The sequence below is a fragment of the Patagioenas fasciata genome, chromosome 3 (assembly GCF_037038585.1).
Source record: "Patagioenas fasciata isolate bPatFas1 chromosome 3, bPatFas1.hap1, whole genome shotgun sequence".
NCBI classification, from domain to species: domain Eukaryota; kingdom Metazoa; phylum Chordata; class Aves; order Columbiformes; family Columbidae; genus Patagioenas; species Patagioenas fasciata.
The window spans coordinates 7680592-7698472 of NC_092522.1; the positions used below are offsets into that span (position 1 = coordinate 7680592).

Below are 17881 nucleotides of genomic sequence, written 5' to 3' on the forward strand. Positions count from 1 at the left end.
AAAAATACTTGGGGGAGTGGCCTTACGAAGAACAGTCTTATTTGCAGGGTGGGAGGAAGGTGTAAATGGCCCAGAGAACTTGTGAGTCAGTCCCTTAAGTGCTGTTGTGAAGGCTGCAAATAGAGACAGCTTCTGAAAAGTCAATGTTTGCCAGTAAGTCAGTGAGAAAACTCAGGTATGTGCAGAAAAGCACTTGCAAGTGGAGGTCAAGACTTGAACCTGGCTTTTGGTTTAGTTAATTTGCTTTTTCTGCTTGCTTTGGCAACCCCTGTAACCATCATTTCTCAAGTGAAAGATGCATTTGAAGCCTGGAAGAAAATGATGCACATCAATGATGGCAAATATTGTACTACTGTGATTATCAGATTGTAGGTCCAGCCTGGTGGCCAAGGAAACTGATGAACTCCCTTGAACTCTGCCTCATGGCAGCAGAAGGAATACATCCTCCTGCCTCGGATTTGGCTCAGGAAGTCTTACACTTTAATTCACTAGCTATATATTTGTGCACAGGCCTGTATTTATAAGTGCCCTTTCCAACGATAGCTTATATTTTTATATCCTTCTGTCCGAGTGCAAAATTGGAGCAAAAAGAAAGGTTTAGGTTGAAAGTGGTTGCACACATATACAGTATCGCACACTGGATTCTTTCAAACCACTGGAGATTTCTGATTTCCCCCCCCCACCACCACCAGCAGCAGTTGTCCTCTGGATGTTTTCTCCCAGCACTGAGTGTTTTGTGCTGTGTTCTTTCCCTCTCCCCTCTCTTTCCCCCCACCAGTTCTATTTATTTTTGTTGGATTTTTTTTCACATTACATTAAGTATTCTTTTGTCCTTGCTTAGATCTGGAAGATATTACCATAATCAGAATTTGCACTGAGAATAGGTGCAGAAAATAGCTGGTTTAAGTGGATATTTTTGTTGACTGTACCAAAGTCCCTTTCTCCCTGAATGACCTGACATGAGATTGAATGTTAGCAGTCAAAATTATATGAATCAATGTGTGTCTAACCTGAAATACAGAAATCTCATACTCTTTTCTTTTTTTTTTCCCCTGTCAGGGGACAATAATCTAGTTTTAGATTACCTTTATTTAATCAGACTTTTTAATTTTAGTTTTTTCTTCTCTGATATTAAAAATAAACTACTTTCAGTAAAGCAAACGGGCTAGGTGAATGTATGATTTAGTAATTTATCAAGTGTGGCTGCCAGGGAATGGGACCCAAGACTTTCGTCGGCTGCTTTGAAAAATGTGTGTTTGCTTTCATAATGGAGCTGGAGTGCAGGCGAGTGCATGAGGTTAGGGAGCTGGCTTATCTCTTTACACAGAAAATGTTCTGATGAAAACATGCTGATACATGCACAATCATAATTCGAAATTGTGGTGGTTTCTGAAAGAGGAGAAAGTCAAATGGAACTGTAAAGACTGCAAATTTTCCCCCTTCTGTAGAAAGCACTACCTTAGATGTAAACTAGTAAGGAAGAATGAGAGAAAACTAGCAGAAACAAGAATACAGAGTTGAGGCAGCAGATATTGTTTGGCACCCTAAGTTACTTTCAGTTCTAGCATGAAAAATGTTAGACCTTAGTCCATTGCTAATATAAATCAATTTAACTCCTGTTCTGACCTTCTTTGTGGACGGTGTCAAATTCTTACCACAGGAGAATCTGACCTAGTATAAAAAACTTGTGTTAGTATGGCATTAGGAGCTCTTGTGCCAGAGTTGTCAAATTCAGTGTAACTTAGTTCAGCAAAATGCAATGTGAATTTGTAATATGGAACTGGTTGAGGACACTGTAAATCTGTCATTCAAGCAAGAAGTTATATTCTGAAAACGCAAGTTCTCAGACTGTAAGTTGATGTAGCAGGGTCTGTACTGCTCTGGAAAGGTCTGTGCTGGGCATTGGTAGAACAGTTCCTAAATATCAAACTAACAGGATTATGCAATGTACCGTTTTGCACCTGCACAGATTATTAATGCTCTTCTTGCTGCTGTTTCTTCCCTGCAATTCATATCCTATCTTGCATGGGGCTCTTATTTTGCAAATAGATGTTTGTCATGAAACTGCATGTAAGTAGCTCTCTTTTTACACTACACTGCAGAAACTGAAGGCAAACAACAGTGTGCAAGTCTTTCCCCAAACTTGGCGTTTACAGACATTTCTCTGTACACTTTTTTTAGTGTCATGTCATGAAAAGTTCTGTAATGAGATGCATCATCTCTGCCCCTTCCTGTCCTACCCAGCTGATGCTCCTTAGTGAAGGAGTGCACTCTGTGGTGTAAAGCTGTAGCCTTTTCCTGCAAAATACTTGAAATTTGCCTGTGTATGAGAGTCTGTGATATTCATACTGGGTGTTTTGGTTGGGAGACCTCTATGTGAGTGGGAGAGGGTTGAGGGAAGTGTAGATTGTTTTTTATTGTGGCAGATATGTGTTGTCTAGAAAAACATTTTCCTGCTGAATACAAACATTTAATTTCTCTGGGTAAGTATCTTCAGAGGAATCTTGACTCTCAAAATGTGGTAATAAGGATAGTTAGTATTACTTATGAAAACTATTCTTTGTTTATTTTTCATTTCGGTTTTAGATTGTATGGTAAAACTTTTGAAAAGCGAAAGACAGAACTGAGGTATCAAAAAAACTGAACACTCACTTCAATAAAAGTCTGCATCTGTTCTATTTTACTTTTTTGTTTCAGTGTAAGTATAGATGAGACATTTTGTCCCTCTAGCCCTTAACTGTGACATCTTAAACTTAGTCATGCAACAAATACTCCCTTAACTTTAAAGCAAATGAAAGACAAAGTTCATCTTCATAGCATTCAACTTTCCATTTATGGTTCTTCTTTTGTAAGACTGAAGCTACAGGTCATTATGACACAGCATGCAAATACTGTATTATTGTTACTGAAGTTAAGGAGATATGAAATGTTTTTGACATTTTCCAGAATAGCTGTGGTTAGGCTGTCTGAAAGATCAAATCTGGATGCGAGCTGTAGTGCCATAAGATGAGTAGGAAGAAGTAAAATGACAGAGGGATTTTATGTTTTGGGATTTTAATGATTTACAGTAACTTTGACATCTAATACACTGATTTGGGAGAAGATACTCATTTTTTCCAATCCTAAACACCACCTTTGTAGCTAATTGTGAAATTACTCAGCGTTATCTACCAGTATAGATTATTATATACCAAAATGTGGTCCATTAGCTTTGTCAGCTCAGGTACAGCTTGTGTTTGCAAGATGCATTGCTTTGATTTTGGAAGGCAAGTTCTTGAAACAGAGCATTTGGTTTCAGCTGTGATTTGTTGTTGGTTATTTTGTTAGACTACAGGTTGTCTGTGTGAAGAATAATATTTATTACCATGTGTTTATGTGCGCAGGAGAGTCACCTCACCTTCTTTTTCTCACACTACAGCATCAGTATTCAGAGCTCAGCACTGTAAGTCTGGAAATTCAGAGTTGAATTTAGTGTAAACAGGGCCGTGCCCTCTCCAGGGATGTTGCTGCATGGCATGTGAGCTTTGCCAGACTTTACTGTTTTGTTGTGAGCGCTGGTATCCCCAGACATGCGGCAAGTGGGGGCAGCAGATGATGCCTCTGTATGGTGCTGCTGATCATGCTTGTAGCTGGATGCTGCATGATGTTGCCTCATACTGGCTAATCAAAGTCACTGAGACTGGGCAGGGGCATTACTGCGTTTTAAATCTACAGTCTACCCACGTTCACACCCAGGCACTTCGCCTCCTTTAAAAATACAGGTATCGAAAAAAGATCTCAGTTATTCCTGACATAACTAGAAATAATGGTAAGAGAGTCATTGGGAGTTGAGGATGGAGCAGACCATGAGGTGCTTCTATTAGAAGAAAGGAGAGAGAGTGAGGGTAGGAGAGTTGTAGGAAGAAAGGGGACTGTGACATAAACTTTACTTGCCTGCAACCTGGCAGCAGCAAAGCGAAGACAATTTAAGAAATACACTGCAACTTCATGCAGTAAAATATGATAACTCTGGGTACAGTGAATAAGCCATAAATTCCTCTTTGGGGCATACGTACTCCTTATGTGAAAGTGAAGCATTGGTTTGTACAAATATTAAGCTTGCAAGTTGTTATGTGAAAGGTATCAGCTTTATAATATTTAGCATTATTTAGCATCAGTAGGTCTCAATGTACTTTGAAGAGAATGGGTGGACCAACTCTTCATCCCCATACAGCTGGCTTTGTGGAAACAGAGCAATGGTGTCATATCAATAACTTGCAAAAGGTGTCATGACCCAGGAGCTGCTCTGCATGTTGTCGACCACAGGGCAGGGCTCTGTCCTTTTCTGCCTGTCCATGCAGATCTACATGTGAAAACATGTACTATGTATGACAGCTTAAGGTACTTTACCGAAAAAGACACTGGATGGTTTTCCTATTTACCTTTTCGCACAGCTAGGACTCCCCATCAGCACAAGAAAAGAGGAATGATAAGTTAGTCACTAGTATGAGTGAACAAATGGCATGTGGAGATATGCTTTTAGATTTTCTAAACCAATGATTGAATCTTGCTTTGAGTTTTGCTTTATCAGTGAGAACTCAGCCTGGATATTAAGACCATTGTGTTTTCATATTGTGATATGACATTTGAAGCTGGAACTCTTCACAGTTCAAATATCCCCATCCTCTTGAGCCCACCGAGGCTTTCATCAACGAATTGTTCACTGTGTCTGAAAAATTCCAGCCTGTCTCCAAAGGCCTCTCTGCCTTCTCAGGTGCCCATGGAAGCCCTGCACACAGAAGGGAGGAAGAAAGCTGTGCATGTCTTAGCGCTGCTTTTGTGAGCATGCTGCTGAGCACGGGGAGAGGTGTGTGCTGGGATATGAGGCAGAGAGGAGCAAGTTGGATGGATTGAAATCTCTTTTAAGATGAGCGTTGCCATGGAAACCACCTCCTTTCCTCTGTGTGTGCAGAGGTATGTTGGATGCTAACCTCTTGTGAAGTGAAGCTTGTATCTCAGAGCTGTGGTGCAGAGGTGCCTCAGAGGTCGCTGGGGCTGTGCCTGCAGGAGCTCAGGGCTGCCTGGGTATAGAGCTGCTTCCAATGCTGCAGCTCAGGAGCTGGCCTGCAGTTTGGCCGCCTCATCAATATCTAAGCTCTTGTGGCTTCCTGAGAGAGAGAGCAAGTGTGTTGCGTTGTCAGGCCTGCTCTGGTGCCTTGAAAGCATGACTGAGCCTTGTGGGACAGAGAATCTGTATCCTGTTCTAAACCCTGGACATGAGTCCCCTTTTGTGCCTTGATTTATCCACCTGTAAAATAGCATAGATCTTTTTTTCTTCAAGTACAAAAAGATCAGGACAACATCATCTGTGATCCAAACTGATAAATCCTCCATAAAAAGCTCTTTAACTTAATGAAAGAAAGGACACAACACCTAAAGTTACTACATATGCTGAAGAGGCATCTGGGACCTCTTTCTGTGCCCCTGCATTCAGGGTTTGCATGGCAGGATTCTTCCTTGTAACCTAAGTGCTAGGTTATTCACCAAAGAAACCTTAAAATTCCTACATACCCATTCTATGCAGATGGTTTAATTTTTTTCTTATTGGTCTTGTAACTCTGGGACACAGGACACATAGTGAGGGGTGCAGTGTGTAAGAAGGCACTGGAAGCTGAGCTAAGGAGCCTCTGGGTGAATTGCCCATCATAAAAATCAATCCTGGAGTTGTTCAGGTCTTGTGGCAGGACAAGGCAGTGTGGCACAGAGCTGGGCAGAGAGGACCTGTACCCCACCTCAGAGGGACTTGAGTTCACATTGTGTGTCCCATGGGACACATACACTGAGGTGTAAGTAATTAATATTATATCTATAAATCTTTGATCAGATTTTCAGTTGCTACTTTGTTAATTTTGTAGAGTCTGGAAGGTGTTCTGTATTTATGAATTGATGTCTGTTTGGTTCACGCATGTAAATGTACCTGAAAAGTCCCTCAGTTCTTATGGGGTTTGTTTGTTCTACCTACAGAGTATGATATGCTACCTTTATATTTTGCTTTCCTGAATATGTCTTTGAATCTTTTAAAATGATTGATCACTTTTGATTGTTGAGGTTTAAATCTTGCTCATTCTTCTCTGTTAGAGAAGATATCCATGTTTCTGTCTGGAATAGCACTTATGCCTTTCTAATTGTGTGTGACATGCCTCCTTTGTTTTAACCTAATTCAGGTTAAAAACCAAAATAGCCTGAAAACATGATTAAGTGTTGTGATCGTACTTTACTTTCTATGTTTACTGAGCCTTCAGAGTTCCCTCTTTTCAGGACTTTTATTCTATAGAAAAAATGGAAGCTATGAGTCTGAGAGAAGAATTGGACTTCAAGACCTGGGATTCCAGGAGAAACTTTGGCTCTTGGATGCAGATTTTTTTAGGTCGTCGGATCTACACAAATCTTTACAACTGTTACAGAGAATCACTCCTTGTGGAATGTATTTCTTGGTCTCTGCTCCCTGTGTTTATGAAATGGAGATCTCGTGCCTTTCTGTCATCACTCTGGAGGCAGTCAGTCTCTTGGCAGGATAAGGAAAGGCTGTTTCTAATTACTCTTTGCTTCATGCTAGTGCTGCTTTCAAATGTTAATGATGCAGCAATAGTTTAGAACCATCCTTTTTTGTTTGTTTGTTTTTGGACCTTGTGTGCTTCCTTATTTACCTTCTGCAGTTATTATAGTACTTTATTGCATTTAAAGATACAAGGGAAAACAAGAGACCAGAATCCATTGATATTTTAAAGACTCAAATTGCTCTGAGGACAGAGCAGGGCAGTTTGGTGACTGACATTTACAATAAGCCCAAATACACAAGTCTTAAAAGTTCTCCCAGCTCAGAGCAGGTGTAGATGAGGGAGATGTGGGGACTGTGAGATAATCTAGTCTGTTGACACCCTTTTGTGATCTATATGAAAACTGTTACAAAATCTTCTAGTTGAATTTATATTCAAAAGTGGGGCTGTGTATGTGAATTCAGAGTGTCTGTGTGTGGAAATTTGGGACCCGTGTATTCCTTGAATAGGCATCATACTATTTATGGCTTGCCCTTGGGCAACTTGGATCATTGTAGAAAATCTTTCAGAAGGCTAGTATTTTAGATAAATGCATGGTAGTGAGGGTACAAAACTGTAATTAGCATGTGTTGACTTAATTGTTCCGGAGTGTGATAGGTGTTCAGATGGAACGTCAGTCATTGCTGCTTGAAACAAGGTTAGATAATTGTTTGTTCTGGAAAAGTACAAAGCTTGCAAGACTGGATATTTAACACCAAGATTTTCATTGTCTGGGAGAGAGAAGGTTGTTATGTAACGGTGAATCTGCCAAGGAGAATGGAGCAGCTACCATTGTGAAATGCAGAGATGTTTTTTAATGGAGGAAACAGAAAACTATTTTTTATGAGGGTGGATGTTGCTGAGGGTTGTGGACAATGGCAGAAGCAGTTTTATTGTGTTCCAGCGTAATGATGCTGTGCGGGAAAGGTAGTGCTGAATCAGAGCTACTCTGTAATCATTCATCAGGGTCAGGAGAAGGGTGTTCTCTGCAGTGGGAACACGCTGTGCCCGAGCGCCAAGGGGGACATTGCCAGCCAATATATGAGTGTTCTTCCAGGACAATGCTGCATAAGAAATGGCAAGAATGGATAAACAATTTACTGCTTTTGAAGCTTGGGTTCCTGCTGAAAGAGATCTGAAAGAGACCATTTAATTGCTCAAAGGTCTGTCCTCCCAGTGCAACTTGTTTACCTCAGCACACTGACAAATACATGTAAATAATGATGCTGAATCAATATGTAGGTTATTTTCTTAAGAATTCTAGACAGTCTGTGATTGTGAGGAAACACCTTGGTTCTCAATAAATTTCAGTAAAATCTGGATACACGAAAAACCTGAGCTGTGGCATCGCACCTGCTCTGCCACAGGCACTTGGTGATATTTGTCATTATTAAGAAAAAAGGAATGCAAATTATGTAAGTTCAAGTGTGGTAGTAATAGCTAAGAAACTACACTGGGACCAGTTTTACATGGAAGAAAAACAGATGGGCAAAAATACTGTACTATTTGAGGTAACAAATAGAAGTATTGAAGCTAGTACTTTAAAGTCTTTAGAGTAGGGATCTAGAAAAAGGAAACCATGCTGGATCTGAACATAAATTGTTCTGTGACCTTGAGTCTTAATGAATTAAAAAAAAATTGCAAAGACATTTGGATCACTCTGATTTTCAAAGATATTAGGTGGTTATACCTACCCTTAGAGATTCCCACTGCTCTCTTACCAAAGGAAAAACAGGATTTAGCACTCCTGTATTTTGAGGAAATATTACTAGTAAAATAATGGTAGACTTGGTTCTTTGAAGTGTTGCCTATGGAGAGCAAATAGATCAACCACATAAGTGACATGGGAGATCATGAGGCTAGTACCATTTACATAAGAAAACATTCAGCAATTGTTTTTTTCTTTGGTAGAATTTCTTCCAAGTCAGGAAAGATTTTTTTGAGAGACGAAGTACTTATTCCTGTTATCTGAATTCACGACTATGATCTGAAGGCTTGTGCTAATCCAGAACATAGTATTTTTCAGCTGATTTTTATGGTGTTGTCTTCACACTGTAATATGAACCTTTCATGTGAATAGGGTGAGCTGAACGCAGGGAAGGGCCACAGTATTTTGTGGAGCTCCCTTTGGCTGTTGTGCAGAGAGGGAGACTCGGGGAATGGCCTGCTCCTGTAAATGAAGGTGGGTGCAGTGATTTTTTTGGTACTGCTGTACTGATTCTGTGTTAGTTGAGAGGTAGGGCTGGGCATTCTTAAGAGACCTTAATTTGTGTTTCAGTGGGAGGACAGGTGGTCACACAGAAAATGTTTTTGGAGTGAGGGACCACAACCTAAGTCCTCTTAGCAAAGGTCCTGTGGTCCCCCTCTCCACCTGTAAAGCCTTGCAGGGTGACACGTATGTGAAAAGAGACACAGAATCAAACCTCCCCAGGAGGAGCAGGGGGTTGAACTCAGGCTAGCCATGGCTCTGACAAACAGGAGCAGGGAACCTGAGCAGACACACACCTGGCTGCTACGTGCTGTGTCACTGACTAATCCTTCTCTCTAATGGCACTGTAAAGGAGCAACTTTGTAGTGTGTTATAGGTAAAAGGCACTACCCCAGATTTTACTGCCTGCCAGTGTCTCATTACCGAACTGTGTTAACAACAGAAATGCATGACAGAGTTGACTTAAACACCATCTGGGGGCTAGTTTCATGACCACAAGACAGATATGCAGAAGATAAAGCTTCTATGGCTGTAAGGAATATTTGACAGAAGCCTAATGAATAGCTTGCTAAAATCCTTGTGACATCCTAAATTTATTTGAGGTAAGAAGAGTGATAAAGTGCAGTGGGTCATGGCTACAAAGCAACCTTCCATGCAACACCTCAAACTCTTAAAAGTCAATTTAAAAGCCTTTATAAGAATTTGTCCCATGCCAGAAGGGCTAGGCTGAAACCTGTCAGGAAGCAAGTTGTAGGGATCTGAGTCAAATGCATCCAAGGAATGATAAGAGCATTTAGGAACTCTGGGGAAATAAAGAGCTACAGTAATTCAGCCCCCAGAGGAATACAAAAAAGAGGGGTGGGAAGGAAGAAAAGAAAAAGATGACATTTACTAGTAGCTGAATATCTTTTGTCCTGAGGGGCAATTCTTCCAGGCAATGTCATGCAGATGATATATTTGTACTTTGCAAATTGTTCTGGAGACCGTTGTCCCTTTAAAGAGAGATCCCCTTCCGGGCATTTTGTTCCACATATGTACAGCTTGTGCAAATGAGGAAATCTTTCCTTTGTTTTAGTAGAACCTGGGGAGCCTGTTTTGTAATTGGAACAAATGCAGGAGGGAATCCCTAATGCTCACTACACCAATTATTCAGTACAGTGCTTTCTCTGTTACTAAAATATCGTGTTTGACCTTGTCTGAATCTTGGGGAAGGGGCTGAGCATGTGCTCAGCAGTGGTGGGAAGAGAGAGATGCTGAAGGTGAGGTCATGTACAGTTGTGTCAGTCTGGAATGTAGTTCTTCTTCTTGGTAGGTTTCTAATATGACTTGAGGCAGATTAATTGCTGCTCTCCGATTGACTTTCCCTAATGCCAAACAGCAGTAATAAAGCCACTTTCCTCACAAGGGTACCATAATGACTAATGCTTTCTGAAGTATTTAGATATGATAAAGGTGAGGAGTAGCGAAGAAAATAGATGCTGGTTTGAAATTTATTGCTTACAGTCTGTGCTTATTTAGCTGTGCTAAATGAGCTGTAGCTTATAATAGAGAATACCTGAAACTAGATATTTTCTTTATTAAAGTGATGTGTTTCTGGCATTTCTCACCCATCTTTCTAATATGCTGTTGTTATGGCAACAGTGTTTCTATCAAGAGATTAATGTGAACTCCTAAACCCTCCTTGCACTTTTACCTGTTCTGACACACTCAAGATGCTTAAATACATATGTTCTTGAGTTGTGTGGGTTTTTTTGTTTTGTTTTAACCAGAAGGAATTTAATCATAATTTTGACCAGAACTTTACTTGCTCAAAGAGGACAAAGTCATATCTGCTGTTAAGTACTGTTTTTTTTTTTAACACAACTTATATTTAAAAAATGCAATCTCATATTTCCTCTTTCATGTCCTAGAGTTGGACACAGAGGCATCCACAGCAACCTCCTTGTAACTTCTATAATCATGGAGGAGTGGAACCAGTATCACCAAGTTCACACATGATGTACTACAAAGGTTTGTATTTAATTTTATTTTTCCACACCCTATTTATGAGCTCCCGCATTCCTCTAACAAGAGCCTGTGGAGAGAGGAGATGTCTCAGATATGACAGGATGTGCAACTACATGCAGCGGTATCAGAACTACCTCTTCATCCCCCACAATAAACAATAACAGCAAAGTGGCTCTCTGACAGGATCATGAAATAGTCATGAGGAGTCCCAAAATAACAGATGGCGGTAAAGTGTTATTTGGTCTCCTAACCAAGAGCAATGTAGGTGTGTGATATTACAAGCTTCCAGATGGCAGAATATGGAAAAGACAGCTTCATGATCTGCTCTTATGAATCCTAACCACTGCGTGTCACTGATGAATGAAAGGTATAATTATTTAGCGGGTGGAAGATGTTTTTTATTTCTTTGAGTGCTATTTCATTAGTTGGACATGTTAACTCAAGTTGCCTTGTGAAGTATTTTCTGGGCAGATAGAGTAGAAACTTACGCATGGTTCTGTTCAAGTGATAGGTGTGTTCAGTTATTTTCCTTAATTGTGCTTCAAATCTTAGGTTTTATTGCCCTGAAAATGCCAGTAATTTATTAACATGTCTAGAAGGCACCTCATGAATAAATATCAACCATGATCAAAACTCGTCACATCTTGGTAACACTTTATACTGAGTTGTGCCTTTAACTTTGGAAAACATTCTTCAAGATGGATTTCTTTGAAACAGCATTTCCGATGTGGCAGTCCCAGAGGGCTGTGACTGGAAATCCTAATCTTTCTACTAATTAGTTGCTTACTACAATGGATCTTGGGCAGTATCTGCTTCTATGATATGAAAAATATAAACTACATCCTGATGTTGAGTAAATAAATTTATTTTTATTATATTGGTCTTAACATATATCTCAGTGAAAGGGTAATCCTGGGCTGCCTTCATTGCACATTGCTTGAAACACAGTTTGCAGTTTGTAGTGTTCGAGGCAATATTTGTGTGTGTTCGGGATTTGAAGGGGAAATGAGGGCATGTTGATATTTGGTTTAATTTAAAAAATTGCTGCTAATCTAAGCAAATGTATCTGAAGATATTTGCCTGCTCTTTATTTCATATATATATAATTTTTAGCTTCTACACTGGCTTTTGCAGCTGGCAGGTGGTTACTGGCACTGGTCTCAATAATCAGCTTCTATGTGACTTTTGTGTATAATTTCAATCTGCAGGCAGCCCTGAGAGAACTCATTTTCTTTGCCTATTGCTCTTAGGCTTTATCTCTATATGTTAGTAACTTGGTACATGAGCAGTGAACCAGTAGATGAAAATAGTTGGTGCTGTGGCCCTTCGATGTACCTTGTGTGCTGCTTGTGAGGTTTGTCTGGGACTGGGTTTAGCCTGGCCTTCTGGACTGAGTGTCAGCATTAAATGGGCTTCGAAGCTGACCGTAAGTTCAGTCATGGATTCACACTCTTGTGTACGAGTGAGGCTTGAAAATGCAGTCCCTGAGGTTTTTTTTCGAGGTTTTGTTGCTATTGCCCTTGTGCTCTATAGGGTTCTGGGCAGTTCTGCAGGCCCGAGGTGGGAGCAGCGGCATCCAAGGCAAAATTTGGGGCAAATATTCTCAACTGGTATTTATCAAATGTTCAGTATCTGTGGATGGTTGTTGCGGGGGAAAGATGAGGAGGTGATTAATCCTGATGGTGTTCCTAATTCTTAGTGTGCTCTCTTATTGAGGTATTTGCACTTAGATGTTTGTGTGGTAAGCTGTTTATCTGGTTGCTTACTCAGTTGGTTTTTTGCTCCTCTGTCCCCCACATATCTGTCTCCACTGAGATAGTTCCTACTTTATGCTGCCAACTTGTACCTTGTGCTTTGTCCTTCATGACAGGCCAGTGGAAAAAAACCTCGTTAAGGTACTCTCAGATACGTTAAACATATGAATGGGCAAGGACAGGAAAGTGGAGAAAGGAAGGTGAGAGTCAATTTTTGTCTTTCAGTCATCATTGACCTGCCTCTTACTGTACTGAAATGCCACTAGGCACGTTCCTTCTCCACACAAAGATATCTGTCTTTAAATAGGTATGAACAAGCTGCAACTGACTGTAGTGCATTTTGCCCAGTTTCCACATCTTTTTAAACACATTTTCTAAGCTTTTCTTATTTGTTGATTAGGCTAATCCTTGTTTATTTACCTGCTCTGATGGGTTCTCCCCACAACCCCTGTACTGGTCTCTTTACCAGTTGCACAGTGACACTAGGAATTTTCTGTAGTGTACAATAAGCACTTCGGAAAAAAAATAAGGTTTTTGGTAACCACTTAAATATAGTTCTGTCATTAGCAGTGTTCATCATTCATTGGCGTGTGTTAGCTGACCCAGTTCATTTGCATTGCAAATTAATGTAATTTTCCATGGATGGCTATAAATGTGTAACAAGTTATATTATTCATATGTAAATATTCTTTTGATTAAATCCATCTTCACTTGCTAGTGCCCTAAAATGCTTTGATGTTTATTCTTCTATAGGCTTATGGACCAGTATTTCAGCCATGTTGCATTTTTTCAATGATTTATGTCTGTGCTCACAGTCTTTTATTTTTCACTCATTAGAAGTGACTATTTCAATGTTTCCTGTGACTAAGAGAATTGGTTCCCTGTATGTCAGGGTTCATTATCTGTTTGATCAAAAATGCTCTTTTGGTGGATTTCTTAAAATTAATTGGAACACTTTTTGCAAAACTCTTTTTCCACTCCCCTCCCCACCCCGCCCAGGTTAAAACAGATATCAAGATAAGAACTTCTGAATTCTGGCAAGAGAGGTTCTTTCACATTATTACATGATGTTCCTAAGCCTCTCATTAGTGGGCTGTCAGTTTTACAGCCAGAAGGTAGCTTCCTCCTATAATAACTCTGGGAATTCTGTTTGAAACTATCATGGCCAGTTTTATTTCTATAGTTAGTGATTATAAAGATAAACTTCCATGTTAAGCAGTACTGATGACTTACAGGCTAATTGCCATCAGTTTACAAAAGCCTTTTAATTTCCAACTGCCCTTGGGACCTAGTCTTAAAAGCTGTCCTGAAGAGTGCAAATGCTTGCGAACGGGTTTCCTTACACAGAAATGTTGTCATGTGCTGTGTCACCTGCGGCCAAGCCATAGTTTAGATGGTTGTCATCGTGCTAGTGATGCAGAGGCTGGACAAATCAATAATTACTGTCAATATCCACTGCCGTCTTGTGCTGTATCTTAATCAAAGAGGCTGTTTCATCTTGGATCCAGTGATAATGTGCTACAGACAGACAAGTGTCTCAGCTATCTATGCAGAAGGACATGTGTGCTTTTGTGTAATAGACCACCAGAAGGCATAAAGGCTAAGAATATAATTCTTCTGGTCTCGGAAGAAACTCATCCTGATTTACATCCATGTAACTGAGAACAAAATCAGACTCTGAATGTCTTAGGAGACATTATCCAATTAGAGAAAAGGTCAGGTTTGCACATTTACTGTCTATAATAGTATTTTTCTTCCTCAGTTACTGTTGGTCAGACCTGTGTGTGAAATGCAAATGGGCGTGTGGGGGAGTGAGAATGTCATCTCATAGAGCAAATTTGAACAGGAATAGAAAGTTTCCACAGAGAATATATTCAGAGCAAACTTGTCCATTAGTCACTTAGCCCTATTGCTTTTCCAGCTACCTTTCATCTCTTCACTTGCATTTCCTAAATATTTTCTCCTTATGTATGTAATTGTAAAAAGGCTAAACTTGGGCTATCAGTGATGCCCTGTTGAAAAGAAAAAGACTTAATCAAAATTAATCCATGATTCAAAAAAAAAGGAAGAGGAAGCAATAAATGTGCTGTCTTCCCATCTGAGAAATGGACATAACTGTGCAGTAACGGATCCATTGTTGTTCAGAGACACTTAACAAAACTGTACTGGTTTATCTTGTGAAGGCACAAGGGGCACACTTTAGATATAATTAGCTCTTAAAGTCCTCTTTTATAGAGAAATAGAGTGATGTTCTTCTTCCTGAAGACCTTTCCAGCTCAAGCTCTTCACAGGGAAAGAAATTAAGTGTAGAGTCCAAGATTTACCAATTAGTATTATTTTGTTTAGAATTATGTAACATGATTTATGTTAGTATAACTGAAAAAGACTTGTAAAGAACTTGTGTTTTCCAGCCTAAGATACTGGGAAGAACAATAGCAAATCAAACTAGCATTTCCATGGCAGTGTAATTTAGGAACTGTGACAAACAGACTCCTGTGACAAAGGGTGCAAAGCTGTCAGAGTGTCCCTTCTGCTGCTAGCACTGCCCAATGTCTACATGACTGAGACTGAGATGGAGAGAAACCCACCTTTTTTCCCCTGCCTCTTTGTCCCCCTGGCTATACCAAGACTGCAGTATGCCTGAGTAAGGTGAGCCCTGCATGCATGTGAAACTATTCTGACTGAAAAAAAACCCCAAAGTAGTACATATGGTTTTCATTTATATTAGATACTGTTTCTCTGTTCTCTTTGCTACTCCTCAAACAAGCTTTGTCCAGGTTCAGCTTTGCATTTCTTTGACTGTTAGTGAGCTGTTCATAACTGTGGGGTTCCCAGTGCCAAACCTGTGCCCCGTGTCTTATCATCCCATGTCTGTTCTTCTATTCTGCAACATATATCTGTATTCCCCAGACCTCTGATGTCATATCAGGCTGCATTTCACTGCACTACATTATGTTAGTCATAGAACCATGGTGCAGTACCATACAAAGATACACTGAAGTAAAACAAATCAGCCATAGACACCTAGTCAATTGGAAAATAATTCCCCTTAGAGCTAAATGAAGCTAAAACTGAGTTGCAGGCAGGTCAAGATAAGTTCAGTTAGAGCAAGCCTGACAAGTTTCAGTCCTAAGGCCCTGCAAACTCGCCATGGCAATACCACATCACAGGGCTAGCTGGTTACATACTGCATGGTGAATGCATCTGTGATGACTGGCTGTGCTAAAGTAGGACAATTGTTCAAAGGTTATTTTGAGAAATGTTGGTTCTCACAAATGAAAACAGCTATGGGAAGATAATTTCTAGTATTTCCCCAGTGATTCTATAACCTAATAGTTTAAATCTGTAAAACATCAATTTCCACTGCGATGTCATTGTTGATGATGAGTCATCTGATCACCATGGGTTCCTTAAAACAGGTATGTTCCCAAGAAAAATAATTCATCAAAGAAGTTAAAGCACTTTATGTAACACACTTGGGAAGTGCTTTTCCAGTACACAGAGTCTGAGAAGCTGCAGGCAGCTGGCAATGGAATGTGGTGTGTGTAGGTGTGGCAGGTATGGCTGGGCATGTTGTTTGGGGATTTTATGCTCTCATACCAGTCTCTGGTTGCTGCCAGGTTGCTCTGAAGAGACTTGTGTAGTGAAAAATGGGAGCAATATTCTAGTTGTTTTTCTACTTGGCCCACTGAAATAGCAGAGAGCCAGGAGTGTTGATTTGAAAGTATAATGTGGTCACAGCAACTGATGCATCCTACCCTATGGAACTGGTGTTAATGTCTTAAAAAGACATGAGAAAAGGGGCAAGAGAAAACTCAGTGGGACGACTGTCAACCTTCAGACAGGCCCCTTTCAGTTTCTTCTTCTGCCCCCTCACCCCTCATTTCTCTCGTACTTTCTGTAGACGTGAAAAAAAATTCTCAACAATCTTTTTCAAAAACAGGCTCGGAAAGGTTTACAGGGCCGCCTCTCTTTTGGCCATAGCTGGTAATAGTTCTTCCTGGGACTGCTTCTCTCTGCTGCCTGATGCTGTACATTCCAAAAGCAAGCTTTTGTCTATAAATATACAAAGCAAATTTCTCATTTAATTTTGAGAAGCATTCAAGTTTCCTCCATAAGCAATATCTAAAATATAAGATTATAGGAGAGAAAATACGGAGGTGTGGTGTTCAGAAGTAGACTTTCTTCAAACTTGGAGTTCCTGAAACATCTTTCCTTATAGGCTGGTCTACCTGCTGAAGCAATGACTGATATAGCTTCTCTGAAAGTAGAAAGTCTGTCAATCAGGCTGTGTTTAAGAAATGTACTAAAAGGAACAGGAGGACCCAGCCTGTTAAGAAAAAGAGTGGTGGGAGAAAACAAACAAAAAAGCCACATAAACAGAACCCCAAACATACACCAAAAAAACCCACCACCCAGGCAGATTCTCGATGCCCACGTAACATTAGCTGACCTGATAAACAGCTTTAAAGTATAGAGTTGACCTGGATTTTGGGACTTGCTAGATGGAAAACTCTCTGAAGAAGTTACTTTCTTTGTTTGGAGCTAGTTTTGCAGCTGAATGGATATCACAGCCAAATCTGGCAGTATCCTAAATATCTGTTCCTGCAGTATTGTTGTAAGCAGGGACACATCTGCTTTATGTTGAGATGCTAGCTTCACCCACCTAAGATACAAAAATGAGCACCAGGATATCTTGTTGAAGGAGAGAAGTTCATTAAACTTATGCAAATCATCTGCAGAGCCTAAAATTGCCACTCTTTGATCTTAGGAGAGCTCTTAAATGGCAAAGACTGTGTTACAGACCATACTGAGCAAGCTTCAGCTTCTGGTAAACCTGTTTTCTACAACCAGTTCTGCGATAACCATGTGTAAGGGGACAAGTGAGGTTATTGTGCTCTGTGTTGCTGTCACACTATCCTAAATTTGTGGGTGCTCTTTCCAAGGATCCCGCGTGGCCTGGCTCAGCTGTTTTTGGAACTGTGGGTATGAATTTACCTATAGGTCTCTCGCTATGGTTTCTGAAGGCAATTTCGTGCTTCTTTTGTATTCATTAATAACACAAAATGGCACTTTGAATTTTTAGCTTCCTCTGAGGCTGGTATGTATTTATATGATCATGAAAACACAGCAGTGTCTGCAATATACATAATTAGGAAGATCTCTCTTTTTCTCTTGGCTTGCTACAGCCAAAGACTAAATCTGTTTGTTCTCCCTCTACTTATTCCTCCCCATATCCAGATGAGTGAAGACATCCTAAAATTAATTCCCGTTAGAGGAATGGAACAGGTGAGTATCATACACTGCAATTAATATTTTTATATAACTTTTTATAA

General features: G+C 40.1%; 1 protein-coding gene across 1 annotated transcript in view; it reads left to right on the forward strand.

Annotated features, from left to right (window-relative positions):
• Nucleotides 1-17881, forward strand: part of PCSK2 (proprotein convertase subtilisin/kexin type 2) — a 209364-nt gene that overhangs the window by 39674 nt on the left and 151809 nt on the right. Inside the window, exon 5 of the mRNA XM_071805696.1 lies at nucleotides 10695-10794. The gene's annotated coding sequence lies outside the window, so the exon portion shown is untranslated. The remainder of the gene's footprint in view (nucleotides 1-10694; nucleotides 10795-17881) is intronic.